Raw genomic sequence first — 25,493 nt, 5'->3', positions numbered from 1 at the left:
GTATTGATGGAAGAAGTCAAAGCTGCACTGAAGGAATTTGTGAAGAAAAAGTGTCCAGGAATTGATGGAATACCCATGGAGATGTTTCAACAAATGGATGCCCCACTGGAGGCACTCCCTTGGTTACGCTAAGTGATTTGGAAGACAGCTAACTGACCAACTGACTGGAAGAGATCCATATTTGCACCCATTCCAAAGAAATGTAATTCCACAGAATTATAGAACAATATCATTTATATGGCACTCAAGTAAAATCTTACTGAAGATAAAAACAATTTCAACACTATATTGACAGAGTACTTCCAGAGGTGCAAGCTGGATTCAGAAGAGGACGTGGAAATAGGAATATCCTTGCTGATGTCAGATAGATCTTGGCTCAAAGCAAAGAATACCAGAAAGATGTTTACTTGTGTTTTATTGACTGTGCAAAGCATTTGATTGTGTGAATCATTAACAAATTGTGGATAACATTGAGAAGAATGGTAATTCCAGAACACTTAATTGCACTCATGAGGAACCTGTACATTGACCAGGAGGATGTCATTTGAATGAAATAAGGGGATACTGCATGGTTTAGAGTCAAGAAGGGAGTGTGTCAGAGTTTTATCCTTTCACCATACTTATTCAATCTATATGTTGAGCAAATTATCCAAGCTAGACTATATGAAGAAGAACGTGGCATAAAGATTGGAGGAAGAATCATTAACAACCTGTGATATGCTGACAACACAACTTTGCCTTCTGAAAGAGAGGATGGCTTGAAGCACTAACCAACAGAGATTGAAGACTACAGTCTGCAATATGGATTACATCTCAATATAAAGAAAACAAAAATTCTCACAACTGGACTTATAAGCAGCATCACGATAAATGGAGAAAAGATTGAAGCTGTCAAAGAGTTCACGTTGCTTGGTTCTACAATCGACACCTATGGAAGTAGCAGTCAGGACATCAGAGGACGTATAGCACTGGGCAAATCAGCTGCAAAGGACCTCTTTCAAGTGCTGAGGAGCAAAGACGTCTCCTTTAGGACTAAGGTGCTCCTGACACAAGCCTTGATATTTTCAATCATCTCATATGCATGTGAAAACTGGACAACGAATAAGAAAGACTGAAGAAAAATTGATGCTTCTGAGTTGTGGTGCTGGTGAAGAATGCTTAAAGTACCATGGATTGCTAAAAGAACTAACAAATCTGTCCTGGAGGAAGTGCAGCCAGAATGCTCCTTGGAAGCAAGAATGGCTAGACTTCATCTCATCTATTTGGTCATGTTATCAGAAGGGACAATTCCCTGGAGAAGGATGTCATGCTTGGTAAGGTGGAGAGTTGACAAAAGAAGGGAAGGCCCTCAAAGAAATGGATTGACACAGTAGCTGTGGCAACTGGCTCAAGTATGGCAAGGATCGTGGAGCTGGTGCGGGACCGGCTGGTTTTTCTTTCTGCTGTGCATATGAGTTTCTATCAGTTGGAGATGACCCGATGGCACCTAACAACAACAACACTTCTAAGACAGTAAAATGACAAATTAGTGCTGTTGTAAGCCACTGAATTTGTAGTAATTTGTTAACAGCAGCAATGGGAAACTAATACAGTTTGCTTGCTTTTATTCTAATGTAAATTTTTCTATCAAATATAAGTTAAAAGGTGTTGAATGACTCTTGACATTTCCTATTCTAAGCAGGATGGGTTCCTTTCACGTTCTATTCCCGAGCAATGGACACTGTCATACTGTTTTGACACTCTCCAGCAAAACTTACATCAGAGATAATCAACTCTAAGACTTCTGTGATGATCATCACTTGGTGGTTATGTTGTGGTACAACTTTAATGTCCATGTTAAAAACTTTCATAATGGAAAAATTAGATAAGGCCCTTAGGAAACACTAGTGGCCTATTTTGGAGTTTGGAAAGCAAGATGGAAACTTTTGCAATTTGGTTACACTAATAAGTAAGAGAATCTGTGTTTGGAACATTGTAGCCTTTTAGGAACATTGTAGTCAAATAGATGGAGACTGGGCTTCTACAAGCTGTAAGGCAGCCAGCTTGCTGGTTCCTAAGAGACATCAAATGGCTGGTAGACTGCAATTTCTGTGTTTCACATACATACACATAGAGCTTTCGTATCCGTTTAAATAATTATAAACAGGAATGTGAAAAAGAAGCTACAGAGGAACTCATGACACTGAGGTTCTGGAAAAATGTTGTGGTGGTGAAACATTAGTGGCATGGCCTAGTTTGAGGTTTTAAACACTTGCTGCTCTCATTCCTCTGGTCACGCTGGTTTCAGTAGTGATTTTCATCTTCAGAAGTGGCTATCACTATCACTGTTATTTTACCTTCAGTCTCACAATATTAAAAATCATCAGTAAAAATATCGTCTTTATTGTGAGAACCGTACCCAGTTTAAACTTATTAATAACCATAACATTTACTTTTTAGGCTGGCATTTTTTACCTTTATGGTTTACTATGATAATAGTGATCACATTTTAGACTCATTTCCACGTAAAACAGTGAACAATCCAAAAAGGCTTTGATAAATTATTTATAATATTCTCTACAGGGAAGAAAACAGTAGGAATGATGGGCTCCATTTTTCACAAAAGCGAATAAGTCATGGTGGTATTTTATGAATTACCCATGGTACATTCCCTACAGATCAGTAACAACCAAGGAAGCAAATCGGCAGCCACATAACTACTTGCAGATTCCTGAACATACCAAACCCAGTGGCAGGCATGGCAATAAATCACTGAGAGTTAAGAACATTTTTTTCTTCAAATATTCCCAAATGAAACTTTCTTCAAATACAGATTTTTTTGAGAAAGATAAATAGGTCTGAGTAAGAAAGTCTTATCTCAGATGGTAATCTCATTTATTTGTGTATATCTTTCAAATTCTTTATATATTCATTCATTTAAATAGGTAATTCATGCACAGTATAAAGTAAATCATAAAGTGCAAAGTATACACAATAAAAATATGTTTCCATCTCATCCCTTCCCTGTCTCAAAAAACCAAACCAAACTCTTGTTGTTGTTGTTGTTTGCCGTCGAGTCGGCCCCGACTCATAGCGATCCCTCCTTGGGTTTCCGAGGCAGTATCACTAGCTGGACGTAAATATCCAACCATTTGGTTAGGAGTCAACCACTTATCAGTATCTTCACTGAAAGTAAATACTCTGTGCTCGTCCTTTTATGCATATATTTGTACTTGTTTAGCAGTCCTTGGGCGGTACAAATGATAAATATGCTCGGCTCCTAACCAAACGGTTGGATATTTAAGCCCAACTAGAGTCTGGTTTGGTTTTTCATTTAGAGGCACCTCAGAGGAATGGCCTGAAAATCTACTTACTTCTGAAAATCAGCTCTTCCGAAACACTACAGAACACAGTCCTACTCAGACACATGGGGTCCCCAGGAGTCAGAGTCAATGGATAGCAACTTGTTTTAATTCTTATTTAAATGTCATAAAATACTTCCTCCTTTCTATTCATATTTCACTCCTGGAAGAAGGCTGATTACTTAGAGTATCTATTTTCTTTTCAAAGAAAGAGTTCTTACAAACTCTGAGCCATTAGCAGTCCTAACCAGTTCTTTTACTTTAAAAAAGAAACACATTTGTTTTAGTCAAAGTTGGGTGTACTTGTGAGGAACACATAAGTATTTGAAGAAACAGCAAAAACTGGCAAGTGAAAATAATGATTTTGGCTGAACCGGCACTGTCCATTTAATATACATTGGGTGTTTTTTTTTGTTGTTTGTTTGTTTGTTTTTTTTATTCTGGACCGGTTCTTATTGAGGCCTATTTGTGAAATGAATTTTAGCACTTAGCTATGGAGATGCTAAATGTACTCAACTTCATATGAAAAAGGAAACTATTGTAAGAATAGTAATATGTCATTGTCAGGATACAAAAAAGTTAAAAAGAAAAATCACTTTACTTTTCACTTCAAGAAGTCTTCTGCTTGCTTCTGAATTTCTTTCATTTTTGTATCGACTGTTGAGTTTATAAGGAGAAATATTTTGCTAAAATGAAGAGGGAGTTATGTTTGTTCTTATCATCTGCTACTGGTGAATGTTTAGGATCAAGCATTTCTTTTGATGCGGCAAGGATCGCAAGAACATTTTAGTTCTGCGGTTAGGATGATTGCCATGATGATGGTGGCAGTTGGCAACTAAGAGATTGCTTATAGAGTGGCTCACGTGGAAAGCAGAAGTGTAAATTGTGGCACAAGCAGACAAGAAACGATGCTGTCAAAAAATATTTGGGTGCATGGGTTTGGATTTTTGGCAGGGCCATCCCTGTGGGCCTCTCACAGTGTCCCATGCTAGAGCAAACTGTAGCCCCGAACCCTTGCCTGGCCTCCTTGTCCATAGGCTACAGGTACTAAAGTGGCTTGCACAATGAAGAAAACAAAATAAAAGAAAATATTTGGTAAGAGATGCCACATAAACTTTAGTCAATGTGCCTCCAGGTCCTATTCAAATATGTTTTCATAATTTTTATTCCATTTCTCCTATTATTATTGCTAGCTCTACATATAAAGAAACTTTCTATTTTGTTAATGGCCACATTTCCACAAAGTGAGCTGTAACAAACTTTCTTGCAATGCTTTTAGTATCATGCATTTATTATTACATATAAGAATATTATATATAAACATTTTTAATATAGCTATATCCTCTTGGGATTAAAAAATGACAAAAGTGGAATTATTGGATTAAAATATATGAACTTTCTAACGGTTCTTAAAGCATAATTTCTGTTGCTTTCCATGTGGTTTAATCTACTTACCCTACCATTAGCGGGGTATAAGATTTACCACGACTCTTTAACATTGAATGGAATCAAGCCACCTAGTTTTGACTTAATTGGTTAAAAAAAGGTGCTTTTCTTAATATAATTGTTTTTCTATAGAAATCATACTTTTATAAAATTTTTTAAACTATATTCCTGGTTTTTGTCTATTAATTAGAATCTGAATTTTTTATAATTCATGTATGGAATTTAAATATTAATTTTTTATCTGTTATATTTTATGAAAATCTTTATCTAGTATTTCTTTTTAAAAATGTATCTTTTTTTTTCCTGAAAGAAGTTTGGAATTTTCATGTACAATAATAGAATTGCTGTGAGTCAGATTCAACTCAATGGCAAAATCAGTTTAAATAATTGTGTCACCATTTGCTTTGCAACTTTCTTACCATGTCCAAGCTAAGGAAAATACTTATTGTTCAGAGATTAATTAAATGTTCAATCAGACTATTTTTAGATAGGTTTTTTTAATTAATTTTTATGAGTAATTACTCAAGATTATAAGCATTAATTTTCTTTGTGGTGTATTTGGGAAGCTTATTTTTCTTAATGTTTTAATTACTCATTTATAATTTAAATAGTAAATTGATAAATAATATTTATTTCCTATTGTATATAATGTATTCTTTATCATATATTTGACATCTAATAGTTATTTTGTCATGAATATTTTTGTAATCCATTGAATGTATGTGAGAGTATTACATTTTTATTTTTCCTTGTATTGAATTGTAATATGTGATATTGTGATATTATGAATTGTCTATGACAATTCCTTTGTACTACATTAATATGTGTGATAGTATTGTATGCTTAATTATTTTGCAATAGAGATATATCATCCTTATTGCTTTATTTTCATTTTGAAAAATATTATTTGAATGTATTTTGTATTTATACCTCCATATAAATCTTAAATTAATTTTGTTTTTCTTTAAGAAAAATCATTTGATTTTTTTGTATACTGTAATAACTGTATACATCAAATTTGGAGCAATTAATAGACTTATGTATAATTCATCCATCAAGGAAAATGTTGGGAATCATTATTTAAGAAATTTAAAAAATGTTATGATCCTTTGTAATTGTGTTATCTTTGATAATTACATCACTTTTAAATTAAACTTATTTTGAAGTAAGTGTGAACTTACATACAGGTATAAGTTGTAAGAAATAATTCAGAGAGATCCCATGTAACTTTCACCTAGTTTACTCTATGGGACCATCTTGCAAACAACAATGCAATATCACAACCGAAATATAGTGAAGATATAGAGTATTTCCATCCACATGAAGATTACTCATGCTGCCCTTTTATAGACACAACCACTTCCCTCCCAACCCAACAATATTTCTTAATCCTTACAACCACACCACTAATCTGTTCTCCATTTTTGTATTTCATTTTAAGAATGTTTTATAAATGGAATCAAGCAGTATGTAATCATTGAAATTGAAATCATTTTTTTTTAGTAGCACAGTTCTTTAAAGATTAATAGAGTTACATATACTGACAATTTGTTCCTTTTTATTGATTAGTATATTCCATGGTATGGATATATCACTATTTGTTTAACCATTCACTCATTGATAAGACATCTGACTTCTTGTGTGTTCTGGGCTATTATGAAGAAAGCTGCAATAAATATTCATGTAGAGATTTTTGTATGAACATAAATTTTCTTTTCTGCAAGATAGATTCCCAGAAGTGCAACTGAAGGGATATATGGTAGTCCTATATTTAGTTTAAGATACAGTCAAACTATTTTCCAGCATGACTATACCATTTTACTTTCAAATTTCTCCACATCTTACCAGCTTTTGGTGTTATCACTATTTTTTATTGTAGATTTCCTATAGGTGTATATTGATATCTCATTGTGGTTTTAATTTACAATTCTCTAATGATTAATAAGATTGAAAATTCTTTCCATGTGCTTATTTTTCATCTGTATACACTTCTTTACTATCTCGTTTTCCAACATTTTGATTTACAATAATGGTAAAACATCTACTATCTGAGTATTTTACACATTAAAGACATATGTCTAGCAGTAATAAATGAGGCGAAAGGTGATAGTAATGCTTACTGTAACAGTTAAGATTATGGGTCAACTTGGCTGGGCTATGATTCTCACTGGTTTGGCAGTTGTGTAATGATGTAATCTGTCAGTTATGTAATGATATAGTCATCCTCCATTTTGTGATGTGATGTAGTTATCCTCCATTTTTCCATTACACTGATTTTCACATAATGACTTAATCATGGTGATAAGTAAGGAATGGGTACATCTTCATTGAAATGTCTCTTCATGTCTTTTCAATTTTCGAATTTGGTTGTTTTTTTACTGCTGAGTTTTGAGTAATTTTTATTTATTTAGACACTATAACTTTTTCAGGTACATTGTTGTTGTTGTTATGTGCCAATGAGTCGACCCTGACTCATAGTGACCCCTCCTTGTGTTTCTGAGGCGGTATCACTATGGAAGTAGATTACGCAACCTTCTTTCCGAGGAGTGGCTGGTAGGTTTGAACCACCAGTCCTCTGGTTAGCAGTCAAGTGACTTAGGCACTACACTACCAGAGTTCCTAGTTTGCATATATTTACTCCCAGTCTACAGCTTGTCTTTTCATCCTTTTAGTAGAGAAGTGAGGATGACTTAAGGCACCTACTGATGAAGGTTGAAGAATACAGTCTGCAGTATGGATTACATCTCAACATAAAGAAAACAAAAATCCTCACAACTGGACCAATGAGCAGCATCACAATCAATGGAGAGAAGATTGAGGTTGTCAAGGAATTCACATTGCTTGGTTCTACAATCGATGCCAACGGAAGCAGCAGTCAGGACATTAGACGACGTGTAGCATTGGGAAAGTCAACTGCGAAGGAACTGTTTCAAGTGCTGAGGAGCAAGGATATCTCCTTGAGGACTAAGGTGCGCCTGACACAAGCCATGATATTTCCAATCACCTTGTATGCATGTGAGAGCTGGACAATGAATAGGGAAGACCGAAGAAGAGTTGATGCTTTTGAGTTGTGGTGCTGGCGAAGAATGCTGAAAGTACCATGGACTGCTAAAAGAACTAACAGATCTGTCCTGGAGGAAGTGCAGCCAGAATGCTCCTTGGAAGCGAGAATGGCCAGACTTCGTCTCACCTATTTTGGTCATGTTGTCATAAGGGACCATTCCCTGGAGAAGGATGTCATGCTTGGTAGGGTGGAGGGTCGACGAAAGAGGGGGAGGCCTTCAACGAGATGGATTGATACAGTGGCTGCGATGATGGGCTCGAGTATAGCAGGGATTGTGGGGCTGGTGCGGGATCGGGCAGTGTTTCGTTCTGCTGTGCATGGGGTCGCTATGAGTCGGAAACGACTCGACGGCACTTAACAACAACAACAACATTCAGAGGGAAAGTTTTAATTTGATTAATTCCAACTTATAAAATTTCCTTTTTATAAATTATGATTTTGGTGTCAAATCTAAGAACACTGCCTATTTTTTTTTTCCTAAAAGTTTTATATTTTTGAAATTTATAATTAAATCTAAGATGCATTTTGAGTTTTTTTTTTTTTAAATATATAACATGTGAAACCTAAACTCTTTTTTGTTGTCATTGTTGCTGATGGGTGTCCAGTTTGTCTAGCATCACTTATTGAAAAGATTAAAAGTTTCCTCTACAAAACTGCTTTTTCACATTTGTCAAAAATCAATTGTAAATATTTGTTTATGTCTATTTCTGGGTTCTCCATTCTGTTCCATTGATTTATGCATCTTCCCCTTCCAAAATACCACCTAGTTTTGATTACCTATTTTTCTTGTATACAGCAGACTTGTAGCATAGTGCCTAAGGCACTTGACTGCTAACCAGAAGGCTGGCAGTTCAAACCCACCAGCCACTCCTCGGAAGGTTGGGCAATCTACTTCCGTAGTGATACCACCTCAGAAACCCAAGGAGGGGTCGCTATGAGTCAGGGCCGACTTGATGGCACATAACAACAATAACACCAGACTTGAAGATAAGAAGCCAATAACCCCACAAAAAAGGCAAGACCAAAAAAAAAAACAAAAAAAACAGTGCCCCAATTAAAGCAGCAAAGCAGCTCTTTCTATCCAAAAGACAGAAAAGCAACAGCCTAAGAAGTTATCCCAAATGATATATGTAAAAACTCTTAGAACAAATAAGAACTTATTAGTTCTTAATAAAAACTCTTAGAACTACCTATATATTAAGTCTTGAAATCAGATAGACTGATGACTTCCATTCTTTTCTTCTTTTAAAGATTATTTTAGCTATTCTAGTTCCTTTGATTTTCATATAAATTTGAAAATAATTTTTATCTAAAAAAATCTTGCTGTTGTTTTGTTAGGAATTTTATTAAACCTATATATTAATCTATGGATAATTGAAATCTTTATTATGTTGAGTAATCCAGTCTGTGACCAGAGCATATCTCTCAGTCATTTCTTCTTTGATTTTTCAACAATGTCTTGAAATTTTCAGCATACAAGCCCCACACATGTTTTGTTAGATTTACACCTAAGCATTACATTTTTTGAGTGATTGTAAATGGTATTCTATTTTAAACTTTGGTTTCCAAATGATTGTTGTTGAACTATAGAAATATGGCTCATTATTTACATGGTACTCTAATATCTTGTGACCTTAATGAAATCGCTTATTAGTTCTAAGAGTTTTTACATATATTCGTTGGGATTCCTTCTTAGGCTGTTGCTTTTCTGTCCTTTGGATAGAGAGAGCTGCTTTTATTGGGGCACTGCTTTTTTTTTTTTTTTTTTGGTCTTGCCTTTTTTGTGGGGTTATTGGCTTCTTATCTTCAAGTCTGGTATATACAAGAAAAATAGAAAATCCAGGAAACTCACCACAGTGTCCTTCTTTGGGACCTCTGATTTTATAGTCTGTCATCTCTTCACGTTTCAGCGTCCTTTTGTATTTGTGCTTTACACAACCTTCAGATTTTCAGTTCCACTTAGCAGGATAAAAAAAAAAAAAAAAAAAAAAAAAAACCACTTCTACTCCATCTTCCTAGAAGCAGAAGCCTGAAACTATTTAATACTTTTAAAATCTGTAAATTATAACATTTTAATCTAAAAGTGTAAAACAAAACAGTCCCTAGGAAAAAGTTAAATGCATATTTCTTTGGTGTATAAATCCAATATTACTTAACAAATCTATTACAGAATTACCTAATCATCATTGAAATAATCATGAATGTTATTCAGAAATATCCTGTTTGCTTTCAATTTGGAAATGACCCAATGAAAAATTGACATCAGGTCCACCATAGAAATTGTCCAAAATCTGTAAAGTCCACTGATTAAAGAACCACATGGGGTATCATTTATCTTTCTCCATTTCTCTGTTTTCTTAAAATTACACTAACATTCCTAACTTGATCCAATATGATTTCATTTGGGAGGAGTACAACTGCAAAGATAAAACCCCAAAGTTTTAAATTTGCTAAAATGGTTTACATTATCTTTCTTTCTTTTTTTCCCCCACATCCTTGTTGGACTGGCATAAGAGCAAAGAACTGCTCAGTGCTACTTAGATTAAGCCCCCAACTAGAAATACAGCAGGATGGTAAGAAAGGCTACCAAAATTGAACGAAACCAACTGCCATCAAGTCAATTCCAACTCATACCAACCCCCATTTTGTTTCTGAGACTGTAAATCTTCATGGAAATAGATTTCCTCATCTTCCTCCCACGGAACAGCTGGTGGGTTTGAACTGCTGGTCCTCTGGTTAGCAGCCAAATATCTTACCCACTACAGAACCAGAGCTCTTTAAAAAAATAGCCCTTTAAAAAGTCTTTTTGAAAGATGAGGGATAACTTGGTGCTTTTAGAGATTTTTCCTTTTTTTAGCGCATGGATGTGCACTTGTGCCTGTCTGAGCGTGTGTTTACTGGGTTAGGTGGAGCCAGGGGAAAGCAAATTTTCCCCAAGTGCAAAGCTGCCTTGAATGTTTGTGTCTAGTAGAAGGTCTTCCTCCCTACTTGGAATTCAGTGCTCAGCTATGGGCCTGTGGGACTGGGCACTTTCAGGGCCACATCCAGCCTTGCTCTGATGACACCAATTTATCAACAGTGATCATGGCATCATCATCTCATATCTTGTCCACTTTTCCATCCCTTTCCATTCACTCCAGGAAAACACGGTTATTTTAGTAGTAAACTATCCCATTCATAATCAGAAGAAAGGAAGTATTTCAATAATTTCTTTAGAAAAGAAAATACATTAGTTACAGATAGAATCATGCCCCTCCAAACTATGTTTTGGAATTCTAACTCAATGCCTGTGAATGTAATCCCATTTGGGAATAGGATTTACTTCGTTATATTAACTAGGCCACCAAAACCAAAACCAAGACCCATTGCCATCAAGTTGATTCCCACTCCTAGTGACCCTATAGGACAAAGAAGAACTGGCCCGTAGGATTTCCAAGGCTGTAAATCTTTACAGAAGCAGACTGCATCAATTTTCTCCAGCAGAACGTTTGGTGGGCTTGACCCATGACCTTTTGGTTAGCACTTAAAAGCTTTAGCCAGTGCACCACTAGAACTCCTTATCAGTGTAGCGTTTGTCCTAGACCTAATCACTTCTGAGTTTTAAAAAGAAGGAAGCAGAGATCAGGGAAAATAGATGGCCAATGAAGATCCAAGGATCTGGATCAAGGATTTGGTTCCAAGGAACCAAAAACACCTGGGCTACAGAAGCTGCAAGATACGAGGATCTTCTTCCAGAGCAGAGAGAAATCCTTGCCCCAGTGCTGAATTTGGACTTCTAGCCTTCTACCCTTGAGAAAATAAATTTCTTTTCTTTAAAGCCACTCGTGATATTTCTATTACAGCATTATTAGGAAATAAGACAGTAAGTTTAGATGGATCACAGGATGATGTGGTTTGAATTTGTGTTTAATATACTTTATCTGTCACATAACATATACTTAATCACATTTCATAAGCAGCCTTCCAAATATTCTCTAGAGGCACCCTCCTGGTAATTGCTAGTTATTGCCTGTGTTAATTTCCTTCTTCCTCAAGCTTCAAATGTTTATTTAAATTGTAGTCATTTTAGTATGCATAGTGTATTTTCAAAACAGTGAGCTTCGATATGTCTTTCCTGTGTGCCCAGTATGTGTTTGGGAAGCATGGGCATTTAAGTACTCTCCACTGAGAAATTAGTTTCTATGAAAGTAAATTTCAAGAAACCATCTTTGTTTCTTTAGCTTATATCTATGTTGATCTCCTAAAATTTATAATAGAAAACAAAGAACACTATATTTATATATTTGGAAGGAAGGTTGTACAATCTACTTCCATAGTGATACTGCCTCAGAAACCCAAGGAGGGGTCTCTACGAGTCGGGTCCGACTCGACAGCACATAACAACAACAACAACATAGTGACTGTGAGGTGCTCTGGTGGGGCTATGGTTAAAGTATTTGACTGCTAACTAAAAGGTCAGTGGGTCAAACCCATCAACCGCTCATGGGAGAAAGATGAAGTAAATCTGTTTCCTAAAAGATTTGCAAACATTTGGAAACCCTATAAGGCAGCTTCACTTTGTCCTACAGGGTCACTATGGGTTAGAATCTACTTGATGGTGATGGCTTTGGTGTTTGGTTTGGTAGTGACAGTTGATCCCAGATCAGACTGCCAAGTGCAGCCTGTGAAAGAGTGTCCTTCTTTAGATCATCATGGTAGAGACAGGCATGCCAACTGGAACTCTAGATCACAGCATCTTGGTGGATTCCTACGGCCATTAAGATTAAATCCATTCTCTTAAATTGCATTGAATGATCTTCATAATTCAGGTCCAACATATCTTTCTTATTTCACCTTCCTCAAGTCTTCTGCATTCATGCTACGTTCTCAGCACATTGAACTATATTACTAAATCACTGACCTTTGGTGTAATTCTAGGACTTTTGCACATTCTGTCCCTTTGCTTGAACTCTGAATTTCTATATTCCTGTGTGGAAAAAATTACAGTCATGGTTAAAGAGCAACTCAAATATTATTTCCCCCAAGAAATTTTCTTCAGCCTCCATTATTTTCTCTTCCCATACATATTTTTTCCCCTTCATCAGTCTTCTTCCTTCTTTCTTTCCTCCCTCTCTTTCAAGGAAAAATGTGATTTTTACCCCCATTTAATATTTACATTTATAGAAAGATTTATCATGATGCCTTGATGTCATGATTAAAGTTGCGTTAACTGGGGACCTAGAAAATGGTATCCAATAAATTACTTGTTAAATGAACAACTGAATGTAGCTCCCTCCTTTGATTTATAATTGGTATTTATATTTACTACGGCCCATATCACATTGTAATCAACACCAATGGAACAAATATCAACACCAATGGAAGCAACAGTCAAAAAATCAGACATTGCATTACACTGAGCAAATCTGCTGCAAAAAAGACCTCGTTGAAAACTAAGGTGCACCTAACCCAAGCCATGGTATTTTCATATGCATGTGAAATCTGGATAATGAATAAGGAAGACCAAAGAAGAGTTGATGTTTTTGAATTGTGGTGTTGGTGAAGAATATTGAAAATACCATGGACGGCCAGAAGAAGTGCAGCCAGAGTCCTCCTTCAGAGTGAGATTGGCCAGACTTTGTCTCACCTCCTTTGCTCTTGTTGTCAGAAGGGACCACTCCCTGGAGAAGGATATCAAGCCTGATAAAGTGGAGGATCAGTGAAAAAGGGGAAGATCCTCAAGAAGAAGAATTCACACAGTGGCTGCAACAATGGGCTCAGGTATAGCAAGTGTTGTGAGGATGGCACACCACCGGGCAGTTTTTGTTCTGTTGTACGTAGGGTCTCTATGAGTTTTAGCCCATTCAATGGCATCTAACAACAATAATAACAACATACCACATTGCAAAGGAGCTCTGGTGGTACGATGCCTAAGGCATTTGACTGTTAACCAGAAAGTTGGGGGTTCAAACCCACCAGTTGCTCCATGGAAGGAAGATGGGGCAATCTACTTCCATAAAGATTTACTACCATGGAAAACCAATGGGGCTTGCTATGAGTTGCTCGACAGCAGTGGCTTTTTTTTTTTTTTTTTTTTTTAATGGTATACCGCATTATATTTTGCATATTTGCTTTCTTAACGGCTTTATTTTTAATCTTTGATCAGCTTTCCCTAGAAGCATACCTTGAGATAAGGATTCTAGAACAAGTAGCTTATTTTTTACATCTCAGGAAACAACAAGCTGGGAAGTGGAAAACAAAGACAGAAGAGGGAAAGTCAACAAAGAATGTATCATCAAGCAAATTATTAGCCGTTCTGGTGGGGATATAGTGATCTATCCATATGATTTTAATTTTAATATCTCTGATTACTAATGATCTTAAGAACATGCATTATCTATTTTACCCCACTTAGAGATCTTCTTTTCTAAAGTGTCTTCATGTTTTTAATTCCAATGGGCAACTCTGGGAATCTGTAGAATATGAACCTTAGAGTTAACCCACTTGCAAGATTGTTTTAGGGCTGCTTCTGGGAAGCAATAATTTCCTAGTCCTTCCAACCTACTGCATATGGGCAGAGCAAGATGTGATGACCAGAAAAAGCCTTCATAAAAATATTCAGGTATTGGCTATTGTGAGTTAATACGGCATATACAAAAATGATAGTGTCAAGGGGATATGCTTGCAGAACCAAAAATCATCTATTACACCTATGGAATGAGTCAGTTTCTGAACTTTACTCAGTATCTATTCTTGTTCTACTCCCTCCTCCATGCCAGTTACATTACAGAGCACTTATTAAATGCTATAAGATGAATAAATATTTTGATAAATGAATGATTATAATGAATAAATACTAAGTTACATCCTCACTAAATCTAAGGAGGCTTCTAGCTCTGCCAACTCCCTCCTGGAATGTGATGTAATCTCCTAGACTGAGAGATTTTAAGAGCTTCCAGTTGAATCCTTTCCAATATATAGATGTACCAGAGAAATACCATTCCTACTATATGTGGTAACTCTAGTCTTCTGTTGTGACTTGTTAGTTAAAAGCGCAAAATACAATCATGAAAAGGCTTCATATAGATAATCTGACACATTTCAATTTTTTCCCAACCAATTTTTCAATGTGTGATTTTTTTCCAAGTGGAATGAAATCCATATGGTTCATTTACAGTTATCTCTTCAAATATTGTTTTATGAAAATAAGTTCATATTCTGAGGAACATTTTCAAAGATATTTTAATTGGGATATATTTTTATTTAACTTGGAAAATAACCTGATCAGGCAAGATGAAGTTGATTTTTGTAGGTTTTGATTTTCAAAAGGTTATAAGATTGAATTTGGTGTGTACTTAACACAACCCAGATTCTACTATCCATGCTGCATGAAGCAATAGGAAGATTTAATCACAATTAGCATATTTAGAAAATGAGAGTAATTATAATGATTTGGTGTTTAAAAATTTAACCAGGAAATAAAAAGGTGCATTACCAAAAATCTTCATTCATATTAAATGAAAGAGGTAAGACTTCAGATTCTCTGAGATATTTTATATAAAATGATTGACTAATGTATACTGAGAATATCAAAACAATAAAGTTGCCCTTGTTGTTGTTAGGTGCTGTCAAGTTGTCTCCGACTTATAGTGACCCTATGTATAGCAGAATGAAACACTGCCTGGTCCTGTGCCAGTTCCACAATCCTTGCTATACCTGAGCCCATCCTTGCAGCCACTGTGTGCTCTTGGACGTTAAAAAAGCAAATAGTGAAACATTATCATAAGTTTACAATGTACCCTACAAATTTATTTGTATTATGTCAAATTTCATGAATATATATGTATATTTATACATATATATTTATACATTATATATTTGTTTTTGTTTGTTTTTAGATGCTGTTATTTCCAACTCACAGCAACCCTATATACAAGTTAAAGAAATAGTGCCTATCGAGTGCCATCCTCACTGTTGTTGCTATGCTTCAGCCTGTGTTGCAGCCACTATGTCAGTCCATCTCATTGAGCATCTTCCTCTTTTTGTCTGACTCTCTGCTTTACCATTTGGTTGTTAACCAGAAGGTCAGTGGTTTAAACCCATGTGCTGCTCTGCATACAGAAGGTAGATGGAGCTATCTACTCCCATAAAGATTTACAGCCTTGAAAACCCAATGAGGGTCACTATGAGTTGGAATCGCCTCAATGGCAGTGGGTTTGGTTTGGTTTGGTTTTGGTTCTACTTTACCAACCTGATGTTTTCCTCCAGGAAATGGGCCCTCTTGATAACATGTCTAAAATATGAGAGACGAAGTCTCGCCATCCTTGCTTCTAAGGACCATTCCGAGTGTACATCTTCCAACACAGATTTGTTCATGCTCTGGAAGTCCATGGTACACTTAATATTCTTTACCAACACTGTAACTCAAAGGTATCAATTCTTCTTCACTCTTCCTTATTCGTTATCCAGCTTTCTCATGCATATAAGGTGATTGATAACGCCATGGCTTGGATCGGGTGCACCTTGGTCTTTATAGTGACATCTTTGCTTTTTAGTACTTGCAGAGGTCTTTTGTATGAGATTTGCCAAGTGCAGTACTTGGCTGGATTTCTTGACTGCTGCTTCCATGGCCATTCATTGTGAATCCAAGTAAAATAAAATCCTTGCCAACACCAACTTTTCTCCATTTATAATGATGATCTTTATTGGCTTAGTTGTGGAAATTTCTGTTTTCTTTGTATTGAGGTGTAATCTGTTTTGAAGGTTGTAGTCTTTGATTGCATCAGTAAGTGTTTCAAGTCCTCTTCGCTTTCAGCAAGCAAGGATATTCCATCTGCAGATTGCGGGTTGTTAATGACTCTTGCTCCAATCCTGATGCCTTGTTCTTCTTTATGTAATCCAGCTTCTCGGATTATTTGCTCAGCATACAGATTGAATACATTTGGTGAAGGGATACAATCCTGTGCACACCTTTCCTGATTTAAAGATTTAAAGCCATTTACTATTCTCTTGTTCTGTTTGAACAACTGCCTCTTGGTCTATGTACAGATTCCTCATGAACACAATTAAGTGTTCTAGAATTCTTCTTCTCAATGTTATCCATAATTTCTCACACAGTTGAATGCCTTTGCATAATCAAAAAAAAAAAAAAAAGGTGCAAACATTGTTCTGGTATTCTCTCCTTTTACCCAAGATTCATCTGATATCAGCAATTACATCTAGCTCCACATCCTCTTCTGAATCAGGGTTAGACTTTTGCCAGTTCCCTGTCAATTCACTGCTGCAACCATTTTTTAATTATCTTCAGCAAAATTTTACTGCATGTGATATTAGTGATATTATTTGATAATTTACAAATTCTGTTGGATCACTTTTCTTTGGAATGGGCACAAATATGGATCTCTTCTTGTCAGTTGGCAAAGCAACTGTCTTCAAAATTTCTTGGTGTAGACAAGTGAGCACCTTCAATGCTACATCTGTTTGTAGAAACATTTCAATTGATCTTGCATTAATTCTTGGAGCCTTGTTTTTCTCTAATGCCTTCATTGCAGCTTGGAATTCTTCCTTCATTACCATCAGATCTTCATCATATGCTACCTCCTGAAATGGTTGAATATTACCAAATAATTTTTGGTATAGTGACTGTATATTTCTTCCATCTTCTTTTGATACTTCCTCTTATATCATTTAATATTTTGCCCATAGAATCATTCATATTTCCATTCAAGTTTTTTTTTCCCAGATTTTTCAGCTTGAGAAATACTGAGTTTGTTCTTCCCTTTTGGTTCTCTAACCCCAGCTCTTTACACATTTCATCATAATACTTTACTTTGTCTTCTCAAGTCACTCTTTGAAGTCTTTGGCTCAGCTCTTTCACTTCATCATTTCTTCTTTTCACTTTAGCTATCCTATGTTGAAGAGCAAGTTCCAGAATCTCTTCTGACATCCATTTTGGCCTTTTTTTTTTTTTCTTCCCTGTCTTTTTAATAATCTTTGCTTTCTTTATGTATGATGTCCTTTATATCATACCACAACTTGTCTGGTCTTCTGTCATTAGAAGTGTTCAATGTACCAAATCTGATCTGCAGGTGGTCTTTAAATTCAAGGAGATATACTCAATGTTGTGTTTTGGCTCTCATTGACTTGTTTTCATTTCCTTCAACTTCAACTTGACTTTGCATATGAGCAATTGATGATCTGTTCTGCAGTTGGCCCTGGTCTTGTTCTAACTGATGATATTGAGTTTCTCCCTCTTCTCTTTCTACAGAAGTAGTTGATTTGATTCCTGTGTATTCCATCCACTGAGTTCCATGTTTATTTTCACAGTTTAGGTTGTTAAAAGAAAAAAAAAAAAAAAGTATCTGTAATGAATAAAAGGAGCTCTGGTGGCATAGTGCCCAAGGGATTTAACTGCTAACCTTCAAACCCACCAGCCACTCTGTGGAAGGAAGACTGGGCAATCTACTGCCTTAAAGATCTGCCATTTGGAAAATCCAAAGGGAGTCACTATGAGTCAGAATCAACTTGATGGCAATGAGTTGGTTTTGGTTTTGGTCATGAATAACTCCTTGGTTTTGTAAAGTTCTATGCTGTGTTTTCTGCCATCATTTCTCTCACCAAGGCCATAATGTCCAACTGCTGAACCATCTTTATTTCCAATTCCAATCATCAGTAATTATCAACAGGAAGTAGATAAACAAATTGTCACATATTCATACAATAGAATATTATACATCCATAAAGATAGAACACATTACTGATACACACAATAATATGTATTAGGATAAAAATATACCCCTCCTCACTATTTGGCTAGATTTCAAATACTAGGTTGTTATGATCAGTGTCATGCAAAATGGCAGATAATGAAATCAGATCACAAAATGTAGGATACGGCATCATTATGTTACTAGTAAATTATGTCAGTACATAACTACCAAATTACACCATTATATACTTCCAGAAAACTGAGAATCATGGTCCAGTTATGTTTACACATAGTCTTAATCATCACAGCGGTACTCTTGTGTTAAACCTCTGCATTTGTTTTTGCCAGAGGTACATTGTTAATGTGTAAAATAGTCAGATAGTAGATTTTACACTGTTGTCATTGCTTGAACAATTTATCTCAGAAAGATCAGCATAGGGCCGATCCCCATGAGGCGGAGGTTAAAGATGTCCCAAATATCTAAACTACCGTGCCACTCCATCATTTCAAACACTAACTCCTTCTTCTCCTCCCAGTAATTTCCTGTTTTAGGGTTCTGCATTTCGCTGTAACACCTCACAGAACTCACAGACACTAAAGAGATCATCTCATATAGTAGTGGTGGAGGCTGGCAGGCTGGTGAGTCCCGGGTCTGTGAGTGGGTCTGGAGGATCCTCTCAATTCTCGGGGTTTGATGAACCTCGATCAGCAGATCAGATGATGGCTGCTGTCCGAAACCCAGGGGTAAGATGAGGATGAGCCAAAACACAAAACTGGAGCAAGAGGAGGGTGAATCTTTCCAGGAGATTCATAGGTATACCCTCAAGGAAGCTAAGGGTGGTGATTTGAGTTATACCCTCCAGCAAAGCAGGACTCAAGATACATTCCACCTGTATTGCTCCAACAGAAATAACCCAAGTGGATGGCTTTAACAATCAACAGACAAATCCCACCACAGAGCTGATTGCCAGTCATTACAGGGAATGACTACACCAGCTGCCCAGCCAAGTTGATACCTGACCTTAACTACCACACCACACCAAACAGGCATGGATAATAGGATTTACAATACATCACAGAATGGAGGACAATGCCTAGAAGGGCCACATTAAGCAATTCACCACAGTCATAAATACAAAATACTGAATAATGAGATAGTCAGTAAATGAAGAATAGGTGTATTATATTAAGTGAAAGAAACTTGAAACAAAAGAATATACACTGTATGATTCCAGTTGATTAGCAAAATTAATCAAATCTTCTAAAAATCATCGAACTGATTCCAACTCATACCAACACCCATTCAGTTTCCAAGGCTATGAATCTTTATGGAAGCAGATAGTGACTGAAATCTGAAGAGTGATCATCTGGGATTAACTTGAAAAAGGCATGAAATAATTATTCTAGTGAAGGAAATATTCTATCTCTTGATCTGGTTGACGGTGATAAGCAGTAATGTTCTGGTAAATATTATGACAAGAGGTTCACTGGGGGGGAAAAAAATGTCCTAATTTGCAATGCTTGCCAATTTCTGTCTTCTAAACATTCTCGGTGTGGTCAACTTTAAATTACAAGCATGCCATCACCAAATGAAATCTGGGGAGAGACATGCACAATCAGTTATTGTAAACTGGTATGAACAACTTTGGTACTTTGTTGGTTACATGGGTGTAAACATTTGTCAAAATTCATCAGGCAGCACACCCAAGATCTGTGCATTTTGCAGTATGTAAATTATCTCAAAAATACTTTATAAAAAACTTACAAAAAGGAAAACTTACAAAATTGTTCTGAAACAATTAAGACCTGAAAGATAGCTTTGAAAGGATCACTCACTAGCAATGGCATTCATTTCTTCATTAAGCCGTATTTATGAAGCATCTAACTTTACTATCTTATGTTCAGTGTACTATTGATCAGAAAGATGAGCAAAGCATGGTCCTTATCTCCAGGGAATTTAAAGTATAATTAGAAAGATAAAACAAGTATGTCCAATAGTTTCAACATGCTAAAAGACTTGATTTGAATTCATGACAAACCCTCTGTATCAGAGTACAACTATGCTCCATCAGCTTTTAAATGGCTGACTTTTTGAAATAGATCACCAGGCCTTTCTTCAAGGCCCCTCTGGGTAGGAAAATTTAAATGAATGAGTGAATGAATGCATACATATATACATGCATACATATATACATGCATACTGAATACCTGGTATCATAAGACATATCTGGTAAAAGAAGTAAAGAGAACTCTTCGTAGTATATTTCTTCTAATTTCGTGTCTTAACTGAAAACTTATTTCCAAGTTTACCTGGGTGAAAGTGATTCTACATTTCTTTAGTTCCCTGTTTTTGCCACTTGACTAATACTTTTATACTTCCACACACCCAAGATTTTTTGGTTTCATCATTCTAAATTTCTTATACATCCCTGCCTTTATCACATACTACATTCACTGAGGACTTTCTACTTGCATGAAATATTAGTTTATAATCTTGTCATCACAGAAAGTGATTTCAGCACCCAGGAGGATGGCAGTCCAACTGGAAATCTTCTTAACCCATGTGATGGTCCTGTCTCCTCTAGTTCAGCTGTCCTCTTTCAGACATACAATATAGCTACCTGGAACTTCTATAACTTGAAACTCTAATCACCCACTTTCTGGTCTCAATCTTCTGTTTCCAATTTTGTCTGCATCTCATTTCTCACACCTATTATAGTGATCTTAGATTTCAAAACAGTTTTCCAGCCCTTTCCTCCTTGCACTTTCTCTGCACTTATTAGTTCTATTTCAGGCTCTCTTTCCCTCCTCCTCCTCCTTCCATTGCCCTCTTGTCCTGCTCTTCCTCCTCCTTCTCTTCTTCTTCCTGTCTGGGTCTAAGTTTGACTATAGAAATTCCTATATTTGGTACTAAATACATTCTAGGGCTTTAATAAATATTAGTTGAATGAATAAATGAAATTCCTGAAAGCTCATGACAAAAACAAGCACATAGTGACCCTGCTGACACAATGGTTTTAGGTGGAAACAATGAGTCCAATCCAATTCATTGCAATCCCATGTGTCTCAGAGTAGAATTGCTCTCTATAGGGATTTCAATGGCTGAATTTTTGCAGTAGATTCCCAAGCCTTTCTTCTAACTTGCCTCTGGGTGAACTTGAACCTCCAAACTTTTGGTTACCAGGCACCACCATTAACTATTTGCATCACCCAATGACTCTAGAAGCCATAAGTTTACTTGATTGTGACTTTAAATTAAATATCAGCCAATATATTATGCTAGGGTAGGTAAATACACCTTTGCAAGGAATTTATAATCTATATACTCCTTATTCGAATGATGACAATTCATTCAACCTTAGATAATACTCTTCAAAGCTGGCAACCCTTTTTGCATTCTAAATATTTTGAAATTATAGTTAGAAAATCTCTTTAAAATTCTCTAACTGAACTTTTCCGCATTGTTTTGTGTGTGTTGTCTGAACTGTAACTTTTTCCATACTTCATCAGGCTCACAAATCTTCTGATATCCATTGACAAAAGGAGGTTATTTAACTAATTAATGAAATATATATAATCTATATTGGGCTGGTATAGTGCCTAAGGTACTAGACTGCTAACCTGAAGGCTGGTGGTTCAAACCCACCAACCACTCCTCGGAAGGAAGATGGGGCAATCTACTTCCATAGTGATACTGCCTTGGCAATTCAAGGAGGGGTCACTATGAGTTGGGACCAACTCCATGGCACATAACAACAACAACATATTGAGGTGGCACCTTGCTGACAATTTTGGTCTCCCTTTCTGTTTTTGAAGACCCACTACTGTAACTTTATATTGGGGCTTCGAACCAGTTCATTCCATTTTGAACTCCTGCTGAGAATTTGCATTTCCGCTCCAGATGTATTAAATCAGACTCTGCAGTTTAATGAGATTCCCCAGGTGATTCTTGTATTAGTCATTTTAATTCTAACATATTGACTATTCTTTCCCAAAAGTGACACAGAGGTTGCAAATGTACTGGATATAACTATTAGAGCTTTTTCATATTTCACATATTTTTTTGATACATATATTTTCAAACTAAGTTACTATCTTGTTTAAAAGCTATGGCTTACTCCAACTTGTGACTTAGATTAATAATCATATAGAGATATTTGAAATACACTTATTAAAAATAACATTTGTTTATCTTGAAATATTAAAATAAAATCTATTTCATTGGGAGTATTTTCAACTTTCTTGGATGAGCATGTTACAATATAACTCCACTGCATATAAATCTTTTTATTCTAGTAAAAAGTATGACAACTGGAAATGAAATTATTATAACTCAATAGCTGATGAAAATTTACTTAGTATATAGAAATTTGTCTCTATCGCTGTGAAATGATAGCTTTGGCATATACTGAGGTATTTTTTGAAAAGAAATAACCCACAGCTTCCAACTGGTGCTTATACTGGGGTTGTTCAGGATATGTTACATGCATTTTTGAACAATTTATCTATTTTTTTAATATATAATTTGTGTCTCTTGTAAGCGGCTATTTTATTTTTTGCATTGATCAATAAAATGTGTAGAGGTTAATTCTAGTGTATCTTATCTGGTCATACTAAAGAACACAGTGTCAATCATTTCAATTTCTTTTTATTTGTTTTTTAATAAGGAGAAGGTATACAAAAACAAACAAGATACTAAATGAAGTACCTAAGAACAGTTCTGTTCATGAATTGTTATCAATTGAATCTGGAATTTATTTTTACAATGAGAGCACACAGTTATATTTTAGAGTTAGTCCAAAATTTTCTCCTAGTTCAAACTCTGCATCAAGTATCATTTTCATATTGAATCAGCATTCATTCTCCCAAGCTTTGAAGCAACACAGTTTCTATGTTTTACATCCAACAAAGTTTGGATTTCAAAATAAATATCAAAATACATTTATATATATGTGGTAGAATGGGATGCGATCAAAGGGTTAGAATAAATTGGTGTGTTGTAACCACTGATTTAACTGCTTCAACACTAAGAATTGATTGTGACTCTAGCAAGCTTGCCTAGTGAGTATCAGACAAATTGTGTATGAACAATTGTGTTCATACACAATTAGGCCTGATCTTTTTGATATGAAAATGATGAGAAAAATATTAAAGTGGTGCATTTAGTTAATGGTCATGAAATTTATATACACTGTTTTGAACTATGAACTATGTGTGACACTTTTTTTGTGTGTGTCATGTGGTCAGATATATATGCAAAGAAAGTTTCCTATTTTAAAATGTAATGATATTTAAAAAAGAAAGAAAGTAAGTAAGTAACTACAAAGCTCAACATATATATTTAAGGAAAGTTCATTTGGCCATAGTAAAACTTTAGTAGAATTTTATCCTACTTTCTAAAATCCTATCCTGTACTTCATGGGTTAAATGTCTGAAAAGTTCTTGTAATTTTGTTTTGTTTCTAAATTTTAGAGCCTATGAATTGCTTAAGTCTTCAATATTCATGAGGAAATCTCCTTAGTATAGATTTTTGTTCAAAGATTTCCAGTATTTCCTGAATCTGTTGAGTGAAAATGGTACCCAATTCAGCTTTTACAAGTATGTAAGCATGATTGGGAAAGACAGAGGTGGGCATAATCTAAGTTTAAAACAATGGAGAAGAAGACTGTTGATTATTTTTAAAGATAAAAAAATATTTTCAAGCTAGGTTCTGGAAATATTACAATATTGATCATTTCTTACCGTATCTGAATTCCTTCAGTTGTTTATTCTTTTAGTTGAAAGTAACTGCAGGGAAGTAAGGTCTAATCTCTTATGAAGTGTGCAGTCACATAACTTCTCTCACTTTCTAGTGGTTTCAGTGTCTGTGTATTATTGCTTTTCCTATTAATCTATAAACTATGGTTAATTAATAGGAAATTCTGTTTTATTATATTAAGTTATATTTTAGTCCCACCATCATTCCAAATAACAATTTTGAAAATGTCATCTAGAATTAGGAATTAATCTGCATAGGTTTATATAGCTTTTAAATCTTTAAAAACAATATAGTCTGACTCTATTCTTGATATTGACCACTGATAGTATTCAAACTCCATATTCTTCTACTTTTGCTCCAAGCTGTTAGTAAAGCTAACACACGTTCCCTTTTTTGGCACTGGTGAGAAAACCTCCAGCCCATGCTCTGGTACTCTTTCCCATTGTCAACCCTGAGCCATTACAAAGGCCCAATTTACACTCCTCTCACTCAAGCCAGGTACAATCTTCTTGTGCCAGTGTTCTTTCCCCAGAAATCTCTTCTGTAAAGAATAAATTTTCTCCAGATTCTCTTGGTATCTGGACTGTCATCAACCTCTCCATCCTATTGATTAACTGAGAGGGAGCCATCCCACCTCCATAGGTTGATCACAAAACAACCGCAGTCAAAAACAGGATCTAGAATATACTCAAAACCATTATCAACACATTTATGAGAACTCTTCTCTTGCTTATGGCTTACTCACTGGATAAGAATCTCTGCAATACATGAGTGGGTTGCTTTCACTGTACGCTGGCAAGATTGTGCATTCAGTTGTGTAATGCTGTCCTATGGTGCCTCTGTTACAGATTTAAAAACCGAAGTTGGATGTTCTGATAGTTAGTATTTAGGGAAGGAATAAAGAACTGCAACTTTTTTTAGAGTGGACCTGGGTTTTATATCTGGACCTGGATCTGGATGTCTCAGATTGAACTGCATATCTCTATTCCAGCATAATCTGAGACTGATGATAGATTTATAGGAAAAATTCTTACTTTGTGACCATTGGTTGTGTACCTCAACCTATGGACCTCCACGTATTGAGCCTCGTTCTACAGAGTGCTCAGAGGAAAGACTGATATGCTATACAGTATACCACCCATTGGTGTTGCTCATGAGAGGAAGAACAGTCACCATATGATATGCTGAGGTCAACTC

The 25,493-nt window shown here is 35.7% G+C and overlaps 1 non-coding gene across 1 annotated transcript; it reads left to right on the top strand.

Annotated features, from left to right (window-relative positions):
* The first annotated feature begins 4,272 nt into the window (after window positions 1–4,272).
* LOC122151099 lies at window positions 4,273–4,408 on the top strand. Its single transcript, XR_006163972.1, has one exon. It is a non-coding gene; the product is annotated as a small nucleolar RNA SNORA42/SNORA80 family (small nucleolar RNA).
* Window positions 4,409–25,493: the final 21,085 nt, after the last annotated feature.

This window comes from Orycteropus afer, unplaced genomic scaffold (assembly GCF_000298275.1).
Source record: "Orycteropus afer afer isolate SDZICR_OR568_19922 unplaced genomic scaffold, OryAfe1.0 scaffold00299, whole genome shotgun sequence".
Lineage (NCBI taxonomy): Eukaryota > Metazoa > Chordata > Mammalia > Tubulidentata > Orycteropodidae > Orycteropus > Orycteropus afer.
The sequence above is the reverse complement of the archived record's forward strand: the minus strand, read 5'-3'. Positions and strand labels throughout refer to the sequence as shown.